The sequence below is a fragment of the Chrysochloris asiatica genome, unplaced genomic scaffold (assembly GCF_000296735.1).
Source record: "Chrysochloris asiatica unplaced genomic scaffold, ChrAsi1.0 scaffold00068, whole genome shotgun sequence".
Classification (NCBI taxonomy): Eukaryota; Metazoa; Chordata; class Mammalia; order Afrosoricida; family Chrysochloridae; genus Chrysochloris; species Chrysochloris asiatica.
The window spans coordinates 10,244,162-10,259,256 of NW_006408586.1; the positions used below are offsets into that span (position 1 = coordinate 10,244,162).

Below are 15,095 nucleotides of genomic sequence, written 5' to 3' on the forward strand. Positions count from 1 at the left end.
GCCACAATTGTAAAGGTGCAAGTTTTGTAATAAAAATGGGGGAGTAGTGAATCTTACAGTCCAGAAACAGAGAACCCTAGGAGAAGGGAGAAGGGGCCCAAGGGAGAAGATCACATGCATAATGCAGGACCTTAACCAGAGAAACAGCAACACCAGATGGAGGCAGAGATGGGGAAATGGAGAGAGGGAGCAACTGAGGACTTTAAATTCATAGGAAGAGAGGGAGTGAGAGCTGGCAACCAGGAGGCAAACTTATACAATGTGCCCTTTGGTGGTGTAAATTATTATACATGCTTGAGTGTTTGGAAAAGAAAAAAAAAAAAGCTGAAGTAAATAGAGAGCAATACTGTTAACTGGAGGGGATTATAATCATTGTAAATGAAACAAAGTATATGATTTGTTATATATAAAACTGATGATCTGCCCTGTAAACTTTCACTTAATTTCTAATAAAATCTTTATTAAAAAATAAAAATAAAAAAGAAAGTCTAGTGTTAATATGGATATCTAGTAGGGAACTGGGAGTGCTGTGGCTCGGGGTTCTGTAGCATAATCAATGGACCACTAGGTTGGAAGTTTGAGCTCACAAGCCACTCTGCAGAAGAAAGATGAGGCTTTCTGGTTCTGTAGAAATTACTGACTCAAGAACCTTATAGAGGATCACTGTGAGAATCAATTGTAATTATCAACAATAGTAGGAAGCTGGGTATTTCTATATTTCTGATATTTAGAGAAGGACAGAACCAAAAATTGAGTATAAGTTAAAGAACTTGGCAAGACTGAGATGATTTTTAGCAATAAAAGCTATCTACAAGGATTAATAAAAAAGAAATGAACAGAGATATAGGAAGAATTGGACAATAGAAAGAATATTCTGCCAAACAGGGTTAAGTTGAAATAAACTTTCATCAAGGATTATATTGTGACAGACAGGAGTTAAAGATTTTATAATTACTCAGGAAATGCTACCCTTTTATTTTCCTAATAGAATATTTGGGTTTTTGTAAAATATACTTTTTTATTTTATTTTTATTTTTTCCTGCCTCATATTTATTTGTACAAACAGCACAAGAGGACACCAGCTCCATACAGATGGTAACCCAAAGGGTCATGCCTCTGTCCACAGATGGAGAACTCTATTCCATCTTTGTGGGGCCTTTGGAAGCCTGAGGTGAGGCCTTGGCTGGGGCTGGAGTTGAAGCTTTGGCTGGGGCTTGAGTTGAGGCCTTGGCTGGGGCTTGAGTTGAGGCCTTGGCTGGGGCTTGAGTTGAGGCTTTGGCTGGGACTTTAGTTGAGGCCTTGGCTGGGGCTTTAGTTGAGGCCTTGGCTAGAGCTTTGGCTGAGGCCTTGACTGGAGCTTTAGCTGAGACCTTGGTTGAAGCTTCAGCCTTAGTTTTAGCACTGGACTTGGACTTTGGCCGACAGAGCCTCAGACCCTTGGCAATGCGTGCCGGAGCACGCTTCCCCTGCTTGGGATGGGCAATGTAGTCCAGTTGACTGAACTTGTGGTTGACACCCCTTGGAATCTTAGGCTTGATCTCCTTGGGATTTATGAGAGACTTGATAGCCTCGGCACGTGCATCCATGGCCTTGGCGTTGTTGGCCTGCATCTTCTTTAGGCCCTTCTTGTTGTGCTTCTTGGCAAAGCGCATGTTCCTCAGAAACTTGGGGTCCACCCCCTTGAGAGACTCATATCGTTGTGATCGGGGTTTCTTGATACCATTTCTGTGCCATTTCCGGGACTGGTTGTGCATGGTGTGGTTCTTGGACTTGGCCATGTCTGCACCGAGGCCCGTAACTCACTTTTTTATTGTTTTTGCTCAGTGCCTTCATCAGTTCAAACTGATGGCTTGCCATGTACAGGGTTTCTGAAAAATGGTTTACTGTTCCCTTAAGTGCTACATTTTAGAACATGCTGCATGTCTTTCTTAGCTTAAATTGATGTACCATAACAGTTGATGTACCATCAACATTGTGATGTGAGAAAAGGAAATTTTACTAATAGGGCTGGTTTCAGTAATAGATACTTTGAAGTTAATAGACTGAATGTTTGGAGTATTCAGCAACATAGGTACTCTAGAGGCTGAGTAAACATAACTTTTAGGATTACTCCTGATTTTCTTTGTTAATAAGTGACACACTTAATTTATTGTTTTTGTTCTTGTTCCCTAAGCATTGACTATAAGGAGCTCTGGTAGAGTAGTTCTTATGAATCGGGCTGCTAACCTCAGGGTCAGCAGTTCGAAACTACCAGTGGTTCTGGGGGAGAAAGATGAGGTATTCTGCTCCCGTAAAGATTTACAGCCTCGGAAACCCTGTGCAGGGTCACTATGAGTTGGAACCCACTCCACAGTTCTTAACAACAGCAACAAACATTGACTACGATCCCTGGTAGCATGGTGATTAATGCAGTAGGTTGCTAACCAAAAGATCTGTGGTTTTAAACCATCAGTGGCTCAATAGGAGAGAGATTTGACAGTTTGCTTCTGTAAAAAATTTACAATTTTGGAAATTCTGAGTTGACGTTTATTCAGTGGAAATGGGTTTGGTGTTTGCTTGTTTTTTTTTAAGTACTAACTTCCCGATTAGTAAGAACCAGTTATGATGTTGGATATACTTGGGTAAAATGATGACTGAACGAGTTTCCTATCAGTATGGATTGTATTTCAATATAAAGAAAATAAAAATATTCACAATTGATCCAAAATATAGCAATGTGATAGATGGAGAAAAGATTGAAGATTTAAAAAACTTAATTTTGCTTGGATCCACAATCAGCATTCATGGAAACAGCAGTCAAGAAATCCAAGGATGCATTTATAAATCTACTGCACAAGACTTCTTTCAAGTGTTCAAAGTCAAAGATATAAGTTTAAGGAGTTAGATGTACCTCAACCGAGCCATAGTATTTTAATAGCTTCATATGCATATGAAAATTGGGCAGTGGATAAGAACTACCATAGAAGAATTGATGCATTTGAGTTATGGTGTTAGAGAATAATATTAAATGTACCATGGACTGCAAGAAGAAGAAATAAATCTGTGTTGGAAGAAGTACAAACAGATTCTTCCTTGGAAGTCTGGATGACTGGCGAGACTTCTTCTCTCATACTTCAGACATGTTGTCAGGAAGGACCAATCACTGTGGTGGAACTTCACCACAGTGGTAAAGTGGAGGGTCAGCAAATAGGTGGAAGAACCCCAATGAAATGGATTCACACAATAGAATCAACAATGGTTTCAAACATACAAAAATTGTGAGCATGGTGCAAGTCTGGGCAGTGTTTCCTTCTGTTTTGCATAGGGTTGCTATGAATCAGAATTGACTTGATAGCATTTAAGAACAAAGAGAATCTCTCCATATCTCTCTTGCTTATTTTTCCTTCTTTCAGTACATCCATGTACACATTAACCAGTCAAGTTATTTGCTATTAGAATGGGATGAAGTATTCCATTTAGTAAAATATTCAGATTGATAGACATCTACTACATAAAGTATACTGAATTACTGTTGCTGTTAAGTGCCTTTGAATCAGCTCCAACTCATTTTGACCCTGTATAAGGTCCCCAAGGCTTCAAATCTTGGCACGAGTAGAAAGAGCTATCTTTCTCCTGTGGAGCAGTGGGTGGGCTTGAACCATCAGCATTGTGGTAATCAGTGCTTATTCTCTACCACACTTATTGCTTTGCAATGCATAAAATTATAATTAATGCTATTAATCATGAAAGTAGCTTAATTTCATATGACTAAGAATATGCCAATATTTTAGAAACATTCAAAATATTCATTGTAAGCATGAATTATTGTTATTTTGTGCTGATTATATGGTAATAAGCATATTTTAGTACTTTAATTAGTACTATTAGTACTCTAATTAGGGTGTTAATGTTTGTTAGGACATCCATGCTCACAAGTTTGTCAATTTGTAAGGTTAAAAATTATTGTCGTTGTTGTTAGGTGCCATCGAGGTTGTACTGACTCATAGCGACCTTATGAACAGCAAAACGAAACACTTCACGATCCTACTCTCTTAAAAATGAGGAGCTATGAAAATATATTTTGAAAAGATATAAATGTAAGTCTAAAAGGGAAATATATCAGAGGAATTCATTATGAAGGAATTATCTACCATTCGTTACCCAAGCCAGTCTAGCTGCACACTTTGTTAGAAGCTAGGAGTTTAATTAGCTGTCTTGAGAATTCCTTAAGGAGATTCTAAATTTATGCATGCTTTACTTGTAGTACTTACATATTCACAAATATTTGCAATGCTTTTTACAATACTGCACTATCTTCTTCTTCTTTTTTTTTTTTTCAAGTATATTCTGGTAAATAAATACTTATTCTCAATAGTTATTTTTGGTTTAGATAAGATGTGGGTGTTAACTAGTCTGTATATATTTGTACATAGCTGCAGATTGTTGTTGCTTTTAAGTGTTGTTGAGTCAGTTTAGACTCATATCAACTCTATATACAGTTTTCGATTATGTAAATCTTTTCATGAGCAGAAAGCCTACAGAGCTACTTGTGGGCTTGAACTGCCAACTTTACAGTTTACTGTCCAGTGCTTATCCTCTAGAGTCACCATGATCCAGTGAATTGTTATAATAGTCTAAAAAATATTGAATGGGCACAAAATAAGAATAGTTATTATTTAAGGTTTCTGATGTTGTTGTTAGGTGCCATCGAGTTAGCACCAACTTATAGCGACCTTATGCACAGCAGAAAAAAAACACTGCCCGATCCTAGCCCAACCTCACTATTGTTTCCACACTTGAGTCCATCAATGCTGCCACTTGGCCCATCCATCTCGTTGGAGGTGGTTCTCTTTTTCTCTGATGCTCCACCTTACCAAACATGATATCCTTCTCCAGTGACTGGTCCGTCCTGACAATATGGCCAAAGTATGAGAGATGAAGTTTGGCCATACTAACCTCCAAGGAGCACTCTGGCTGCACTTCTTCCAACAGAGATCTGTTGATTCTTTTGGCAGCCCATGCTACTTTAAATATTGTCCTCCAACACCATAACTCCAAAGCATCAATTCTTCTACGGTCTTCTTTATTCACTATCCAGCTTTCACATGCATGAGGTTATTGAAAATACAATGGCTTGGGTCTGGCGTATTTAGTCCTCAAGCTGACATCTTTGCTCTTCAATACTTAAAAAGCTCTTGTGTAACAGATTTGCAAATGCAATGCAATTGATGAAGATCAAAGAGCACAGCCTTTGGTATGTATTACATCGCAATGTCAAGAAAACAAAACTCCTCACCACTGGACCAACAAACAACATTTTTATCAATGGAGAAAAGATTGAAGTTGTCAAGGACTGATTCATTCTTCTTGGATCAACTATCAACACTCATGGAAGCAGCAGTCAAGAAATCAAACAACGTATTGCATTAGGCAAATCTGCTGCACAGGAAATTTTTTAAAGTGTTGAAGAGCAGAGATGTCAGCTTGAGGAATAAGGTGTGCCTCACCCAATCCATGGTATTTTCAAAAAACTCATATGCATGCCGAAAGCTGGACAGTAAATAAGGAAGACCCTAGAAGAATTGATACTTTTGAGTTATGGTGTTCGAGGAGAATACTGAAAAGTGCCATGGGCTACCAAAAGAACCAATAGATTCATTTTGGAAAAAGTGCAGCCAAGTGCTCCTTGGAGGCCAAGATGGCCAAACTTCGACTCTCATTTTTTGGACATATTGTCAGGAAGGACCAGTCACTGGAGAAGGATATCATAGTTGGTAAGGTGTGGGGTCAGAGAAAAAGAGGAAGACCCACAACGAGATGGATTGGCCAAGTGGCAGCATCAATGGACTCAAGCGTGGCAACAATAGTGAGGTTGGCCCAGGATCAGGCCGTGTTTTGTTCTGCTGTGCATAGGGTGGGTCCATGCAGACACGATGGCACCTAACAACAACAATAATTCATATTTCTCCGTTAAACTGTTCTTAGGAGAGAAACTGTTAGCCTCATTCATCTAATTCAAATGAATGAGGAGAATTTGCACTCAGATTGCCTTCTTTTGTAATTTCTTGATGTATTCAATACACTATTATAGTAGTAGGTGTTGTTAGTTTCTGTTCAGTCAATTCTGACTTATAGTGACCCTGTATGGGGTACCCAAGGAGTGTCTGGTGGGTTTAAACCACTGGCTTGGCAATTAACAGCTTATCCTATAGTCCCACACCAGGATTATTTTCAGTACACTGTTTATATTGTGGGCTGTGGAGTTTGTTCTGACTCTTAATGACAACGTATAAGATTTCTAAGAGTGACTGGTGCCATCAAACTGCTCATCTTGTGGTTACCAGTCTAGTGCTTCCTAACTATACAAATGTGTAATATCATTAAAAAATCATTATATATATATATATATCAGTAGTTTTGACAGTGTTTTCTGAACTATTTTATGACTGATAAAAATTCAAAATATTTTTCACTTCTTATATATTCTTTCACTGCACATATTCAATCTGTGTGCTGAACAAATAATCTGACAAGCTGGATTATATGAAGAAGAACTTGGCATCAGGATTGAAGAAAAACTTAACAACCTGCGATATGCAGATGATACAAATTTGCTCGCTAAAAGTGAACAAGACTTAAAATACTTAACAATGAACATCGAAGACCATAGTCTTCTGTATTGGTTGCACCTAAATATAAAGAGAAAAATATCTCACCACTGAAAAAATAACTTGTTTTTTGGTAAGGGCAGTCAAGTCAGTTCTGATTCATAGCAACTCTATAAAGGGTTTCTAAAGAGCAGTTGATGAGTTTGAACCACTGATCTTATGATTCAAACCAACCTGTGGTCCAGTGCTTTATACCTCAGTGCCAGACCAGGACTCCTGGAAAAGCAAATAACATCATGATAAATGGAGAAAAACCTGAAGTTGTCAAAGACTTCTTATTTTTGGATACACCATCAACATTCACGGAAGCAACACTCAAGAAACCAAAGAATGTATTGGACTAGACAAATCTGCTGCATAAGACCTCTTTAAAGTAAGGAAGGGAAAAGATATCAGTTTGAGGTGTAAGGTGCATCTGTCCCAAGCCATCATATTTTCAGTAGCCTCATATGCATGTGAAATTGGACAAATGCATAAGGAAGACAGTGTAAGTATTGATACATTTGAGTTATGAAATGTATATTAGAAAAAGAATATTAAAGGTACGAAGGACTGCCAGAAGAACAAACAAATCTGTGTTGAAGAAATACAACAAGAATGCTCCTTAAAGGCCAAGATGGCCAAACTTCATCCCTCGTTCTTTGGGCATAATGTCAGGAGGGACCAAGTTCCTGGAGAAGAACATCATGTTTCTACAGTGGAAGGTCAGCAAAAAGGAGGGAGATCCCAGCAAGATGGTTTGCTACAGTGACATCAACAATGGGCTTAAATGTAACAGCAATTGTGAGCATGGCACAGGATCGGTTGATGTTTCTTTCTGTTGTAAGTCTGGTTGTTTTGGGTTATAACTGACTTCATGGCACCTAACAACTATGTACTCTTGAAAAGAATAGCATTTTTTATTTTTTATTTTTTATTTTTTAGACCATGAAAGAAAGAATGTTTCATATAGCATTAGCATAAAAACAAAATAACTGCCAATGTTTGTTATTAATATGCTGACTCAGAATTACTAAGACTAAGTCAATGGCTTGGGCACTTGACAATTCTTTCTCCAGTGAGCATCTCATACATACAGTATTTACCTTCAGACTCTTACACAGAGTACACATAATGGTTTGACTCCAATAGAGTATAATAAAACTATAAGAAAAAGGATGCCATTTTTCCCAAGGAATAACATAGGCCTTTTTTTTCATTCATTGTCTTTTAGAAATAAAGAGCTATAATTTCATAATCTATAGTTTTCTAAAATAGATTTTTAAAGGGATGTCATTTGTAGCCTCAGATATAGCTTGTAAGTTGATATGAGTGGTGCTTTGTGACCGAGCCACAGATGTTCTGTACATGATATATTTATTTTTTACTCCAGTGGCCCTTATAAAAAGGGCTAGAAGATCAACTTCTAACAAGTCAACTAATGACATGATATAGAGAGGCCCCTGGTTCAGTGACTGTTATTACAGCTGTGCCCCATTACATATTAGATACCTAGAACATGCTTACATTCGGAATGGCGTTTATCTTTTGAATTTCAAACATACCTGCCATAAATAAGGATTTTATGCTTTTCAAACTTGTTTCACAGTTTAGTCCAGGGAATATTGAAAGTTTCTCTTTCTTAATTTGAAGGATAATGGGAGCTAAGATGAGCATTTTCTGAGAACTCACCTTCACAGACCTGTGTCCCTCTGCTCTCTGCCCATCCTGCTATTCCCTGAGCCTGGAGAGGTGATAATAACTTGAGTTTCACAAAACCAGCTGTGTCTGGACCATATGGAAATTGACCTTTGTTCATGGTTTAAAATTCCTTCTTTGTTACTTCTTTCTAATAGAAGTGTCTGGATCTAACATAGAATGGTGGCCTATGTGTGTGATGTGGAAAAGCATGACACTCATGCATTTTGTCTTGAGTCTTAAAAATCTTCTAAGTATGAAAGTGTGAAGATCTCTCTCAAGCTTCTGAGAATAATAGGAACCTTGAGATTGCTCCTCTAATGAAATAATAGCCATAAGTATTCCTTTTAAAAATAAGTGATATTTCATCTCATCTTTTCCAGGTGGAAGGAACTAGCTGCAATTAATATAAGTGTATGTTGATTTCTTTCAAAGATGATCACTTCTCACATCTTTACTAATAAGCCACCTAAAGAAGGAAATTCATTACACAAGTTCTTGGCTCAGGGACAAATTTAGTCATTTTCCCTTTGTTCTCCAACATAATTTGTGAGATTTGCCTGGGCAGTTATTACTGAGGTAACAACTGCTGCCTAGAATTGAGTTTTGCTTCACCTCTATGTAAAGAAAGCAGCTGCCTTTTTGCTGCAGTTGGTGCCAGGCAGCTGCTTTTATTGTCTATATTTTTTTCATAGTACCTTTTATCCTAGCAGAAGTTACATGCACACAGCCTATACCTTTTTTGCCATAGGGTGCTCCCTGAAAGCTTCAAATGACTACTGTCATGTGTAATGCAGACACTTGAATGGAAAGACATTCCCCTTGCACATTGTGTAAAGAATGTAGATAATGTGTTTGCATAGACAATGTAACAGGAGGGCAGAACAAGGAGGAGGCATATAGCATGTGAAATTGGTGTTTGCGAAATGCACCAAGTTGACAGATGGCAAAATATACTTGCTAAGGAAGGAGTAGTACAGAATGCTGCCATCATGAGCTCTTACTTTGTGTAGAATCACCAGCAAATGGGAGCTAAAGATGTCATTGTAATGAAGTTTTACACTTGCAGTTTTATTTTTTTAAAAAAGTCCCTACTAGCAACAGTTATTAGAACAAATTAAAATTTTATTCTAGTATATGTTTAAATATTTTCCTCCTAAAATTTTACTAAAAATGATTTGTTGCTGTTTTTGTTAGGTGCCATCAAGTCGGTACCAACTCATATTGACCCTATGCACAACAGAATGAAACACTACTTTGTCCTGAATCAACCTTAAAATTGTTGCCACACTTGAGCCCATTAATGCTGCCACTTTGCCAATCCATCTCACTGAGGGTCTTCCTCTTTTTCTCTGACCCTTCACCTTACCAAACATGATAGCCCTCTCCAGTGACTGGTCCCTCATGGCAGTATGTCCGAAGTCTGGCCATCCTGTTCTCCAAGGAGCATTCTGGCTGCACTTCTTCCAACACAGATCTGTTGGTTCTTTTGGCAGCCCATGGTAATTTCAATATTCTCCTCCAACACCCATAACTCAAATGCATTATTCTTCTACGATCTTCCTTATTCACTGTCCAACTTTCACATACATATGAGGTTATTGAAAATACCATGGCTTGGGTCAAGCATACCTTAGTCCTCAAGCTGACATCTTTGCTCCTCAATACTTTAAAATTTATTGTATGCATATAAACTGCAATGATTTGTATAAAGCTATTGGCTGCAACACCAAAGGTCCCCTAGTATTAATCCATTTTATATAGAATGGGAGTGTAGTGACTCAATAGGATAAACACTAGATTACAAATAACAGGGTTGGTGAAAGGCACCCACCAGCTGCTCCATGGGAGAAAGATAAGACTTTTAAAAGTCTCAGAAACTATACAGAGTTGCTACGAGTCAGAACCTACTCAATAGCACTTAACAACAGCAGCATAAACTTATGTATTTTTTGTTGTTTTGTTTGTTGTTTTTTAAACAATAGTTTTTGGTTTTATGAGTATTTTTGTAAAACATTTATTAGATTATAATACTTTTTGTTGACTGTGTGTGAGAGAGAGAAAAAGGATTGCTGTTTCTCTTTTGAATGAATTTCTAAACCATATATTTAAGGGAAATGTCAGAATAATTGTCATACAATACTAGTCTTCAAATTTTATCCACTGGCCATATTAGAATTCTTTTTCCATTCTTCAGTCTTTCATGGGTTTTTTTTTTTTGTTTTTTTTTTTGGTGGGGATTGCCTTCTAGACAATGCCCATTGTGTCAGAGGTCAGAGAGTGGTCTCACTCATAATCTCTTTCCAAATATATTGAGTTTCAATATCCCGTTTGGGTGATTACTTGCCAATAGCAATGTGAAATGATAAATTAAATTTGGAAAAGATGTATTGGTGTTATTTTCATTGTTGTTGTTGTTTAGTGCCATCGAGTCGGTTCTGACCCTGGGTTTGACATGCCAACCTTGTGGTTTGCAGTCCAGTGATGATCCTACAGTGCCACACCAGGTGTCTGTTATTGTCATTAGGTACTATGAAGTGCTTCCAGCTCATAGTGGACCTATGGAAAACAATGCAGCACTATCTGGTCCAGCATCATCAGCACAATCATTGCTATGCTTGAGACCATTGTTGTAGCCATGTTGTCATTCCTTCTCATTTAGGGACTTCCTGTTTGTGCTGACCCTCTATTTTACCACGCATGATTTCGTTCTCTAGTGACAGGTCCCTCCTGACAATATAGTCCATATACTTGAAACCAAGTCTCACCATCTTTGTTCTAAAGTCATTTTTACTGATATTCTTAAACCAGAAAATGCATTTCCAAAGATCACTTATAAAGCTTTGTAGCACACCAACATGCATCTGCTATAAGCCAGTCCTAGAGACTCATATTTTCTAAGGAAAAAAGCAAGTATGTTATCCAAAGCTACATTTTCTAGAGAAGCAAAACCTGTGAAACATTTGTATGCATTTCTGTTGTTGTTGTTAGGTGCCATCAAGTTGGTACTGACTCATAGTGACCTTATGCACAGCAGAACGATCTTTGTATGTATATATAAAGAGAAATTTGTATCAAGAAAATGGCTCACAATTAGAGAGCTGGAAAGTCCCAAGTCCAAAACCAGCAAGAAAGAGAGTGAGTCTTTCTTATATGTCCATTATATTGGGAGCAGGATGTACCCCCCAAAGAAACATCCTTTCAATTGATTGACTGCTCATAGTCAATCATCGTAGAGATAACTCTCAAGTGTCAAACCACTGGGAATGCTGACCCAATCAAGTTGACACAGAACCTTAACTATCATGGCTATCGTATTATTTAAAATACTAGCTTCTCCCTGACTTCTGGACTCTTTACAGAGCAACAATCTCTTTTTGTCCAGCAATGATCATATCAGAGATAAAAACACAGACTAACCTTACCGTACCGTTGGCCTTTAATGTTCAGTTTTATGTCATTCACTTTATAAATGTGAATTTATAATCTTCCAAGAATTTTGATCTTCAAGTTAGGTAAATATTTACACAAATTGAGATTTTTAATTCTTCAGCACCAACTGGGTTCCCCAGCACAAACCAAGTCAGCACCAACCAAACCAAATGGGCAGAGGACAGCAGGGGACAAAGATTAGTTTGGGTTCAGGAGTCCTGAGTAGTATCTGCATCCGGCTTTCCCTTGAAACAGAAAGCTATTTCCTTGCAGAGCTTGCTTTGAATCATGCTAAGCATGCAAGGGTTTTTTTGTTTGTTTGTTTGTTTTTTGTTTTTTACATTTTATGGTTAATAGAAGGAGCCCTTGTAGTGCAATGGTAAAGCACTTATTTGCTAACTGTAAGGATGGCAGTTTAAACCACAAGTGGTTCTGCAAGGTAAAGTCCTGACAATCTGCTCCCCTAAAGATGACAACCTAGGAAACCCTCTGTGGAAGTTCTGCTCTTTCCTACAGGGTTGATACTAGAATCGATTCAACAGCACACCACAACAACATAAGCAATAGGGCTTGTGTATGGTACAGATGGCTTCCAATGGTGTGGACACAAAGGCAGGTAATCTGACCTATGATTTAGGAAAATGAAGAAAACTGCAAGGGAGATTAGTTAACAAACTAACAATAACCCAAATGTGAGATAATAAAAATCTGAAATAAACCTGAGGAAAGGGACAAGCTGACATTTCAGAGATTAAAGTCAGAATGTGCAAATAGATCAAATATTAAAAAAGAAAAAAATAGAAGGAGTGATTTTAAGTTCAAACAGTCATAAAAGTAATTTAAACAAGAGTGAAATAAAGTCTAATTAAGCCATTGAGCAAAATCAGGAAGCAGAGAGAACACGTGTAAGATAATGTGGGATATTTAGAATTGATGAAAATAAGGTAACCTTCAGGTTATTATCCAGATGGTGGTGGTGGTTATGTCCCGTGGAGTCGGTTCCAACTCATAGCGACCCTGTACAGGGTTTCCAAGGCTGTAAATCTTTACAGGAGCAGAAAGCCTCATCTTTCTCCCGCGGAACAGCTGGTAGTTTCGAACTGCTGACCTTGAGGTTCGCAGCCCAACTTATAACCACTATGTTACCAGAGCTCCCTATTATCCAGATAGTCATGCAAAATAACCATTTCACAGTTAGGGTCTGATTCTCAGGAAAGAGCTTAGTATATATGTGCGTAAGTCAAAAAGTCTGCTACAAAATCATAAAAACCTTTATTAAATTATTTAAAAAAAAAAAGAAATTATTGTTCTGGACATATTCTACATCTAGTTTTATATGTTCCTGTAAGTGGTATTTCAATGTTTCTAACTTTTCCCTAAAGAATTCCATGCTCTTTGATTTATACCACATCAAAAGAGCAGTTTTGGCATCCTTGAAGGATAAAAAAATAACATGTTCTTTCGAAATGTTTTCTGAGTATGAGGGACAAAAAGAAGTATGGAGAGGCAAGATCAGGGTTATATGGTAAATGGGGTCAGATTTCCCAATGAATTCTCATAGATAACCCTTGCTATTCTCAAAGCAGGTGCATGTTGTAATAAAGAAAATTTCTTAGACACAAATTATCTCATCTTCTCACTAATGCGGTTTCATTTTTCTTTTAAAATGTCTTCCCAATAAGCCCCCAAGATTGTTCTATATCTAAGAAAATCTATGGTTTATAAGCACTTCATGAACTAGACCATGGCCACCTGCTATTTATTGCCTTTGTATGCTATGCTCTATAAACACAAAATATAAAAGGTATGCAATCCCACTATAATCCCTACAGTTTATGTTGTTTTAGCTTCTTTCTTTTGATGTTTTCCTTTCTCTATTTTCATTTATGGGAAATTTTACTCCTTATCTTCTCCAACTGGTACACTTACCTTCTCAGAAATCAGTTAATGTGTCAACTTTTCCAGGAAGTTTCCCATTTCCAGATTGAAATTAGCAAACTCCCCCTGTATTCCCATAGGAATCTACTTATAGCTTTGTCGTTACTGCTTTTGTCATGATATCTCAATGGCAAGGAACTAGTTATAGTCATGCCAGCTGAAATTGTTGCCATTTTAATCTTAGTGACATACAGTTTTGGTCATGTCAGTTACCTACTATAAAATCTGTATGACAGAAAAAAATACCAAATGTTTTAGTCTGGAAATTAAGGCCTCTTGCAAGTAGGCTTTATATACATTTCCAACCATAATCCTTTTCAGTCTTTGTCCTGAAGTCAAAGTTAAATTTTTCCTATTCTCCATGACTTGGTCTTTGTAAATTTGGTGACCTTCACCTTAAACGTACTGCCTCAGTATTTATATGTCCAAATTTTTTTCATTCTTTAATGCTTAGATTAAATGCCAGAGACTTCATTAATTTTTCTCTAATTAATCTCAGCAAGAAGTAATTGTGATCTCATCTGAACCTCCTTAGTACTACATTATTGGCATCTTCCTTAGAGTCATCCTCTATTCTAATTTATATTATAATGGTATTTTATATGCATTTAATCTTCCCTACTTTACTGCAAATTCCTTGAGGGCATGATCCCAGCATAGCCCACATTTGTCTTCCTCATAGCTGGTAGCTTGTGCCTCATCCAAATAGGCACTGTTAGATTTTTTTTTTAATTTTTATTTTTTGAAAGGTATAAGAAGAATGAAGAGCTAATCAGAAGGATTCAAATATTAAAGATTTCACACTGTGCTAGTTTCCTAGTGTTCCCATTACAAACTACCACAAAAGGGGTGACATTAAAGAACAGAAATTAATTTATTACAGTTGTGGAGCCTTAAAGTCTAAATCAGGGTCCTGGTCATGTTTATTCTTTCTGGGATCCTCTCATCTAGTTTCCAGTTGTTCCAAGCAATCCTTAGCATTCCTCTGCTATTTACAGATGTAACTGCCTCTATTGTCACATGACATTTTCTCCTGCTTGTTTTCCTTGTTTTAAAATACCACTTATAAGGGATAATTTTAAGGACACATACTACTCAAGTGTATCTCCATTAATATAATAAAAGAAAATACCTATTTCCAAATGAGGTCATGTTCACAGATACAGAGGTTCCAGGACATCAACAGACTTTTGGAGAATACAGTTCAATCCATAACACACAGAATTAGATCAGAATACAAAAATTTGTCAGGGAATTTGCTATCTTTAATTTCTTTAAGATCTTGATGGGTTGTTGTGGAATTTGATATCATTTAAAGACAATTTACAGTGAAAATTCAAGGGCAGAATTTTGATTTTAAGATTGAACTGTTTACTTGTGAGGCAGGGACTGTGCTAATTA

General features: G+C 37.3%; 1 protein-coding gene and 1 pseudogene across 1 annotated transcript in view; one reads left to right on the forward strand and one right to left on the reverse strand.

The window, feature by feature from the left end:
• The window catches only part of EPHA3 (EPH receptor A3), a 542,876-nt gene that overhangs the window by 362,455 nt on the left and 165,326 nt on the right, over positions 1–15,095 (forward strand). The gene's annotated exons all lie outside the window — the stretch shown is intronic.
• LOC102838083 lies at positions 1,137–1,778 on the reverse strand (annotated as a pseudogene).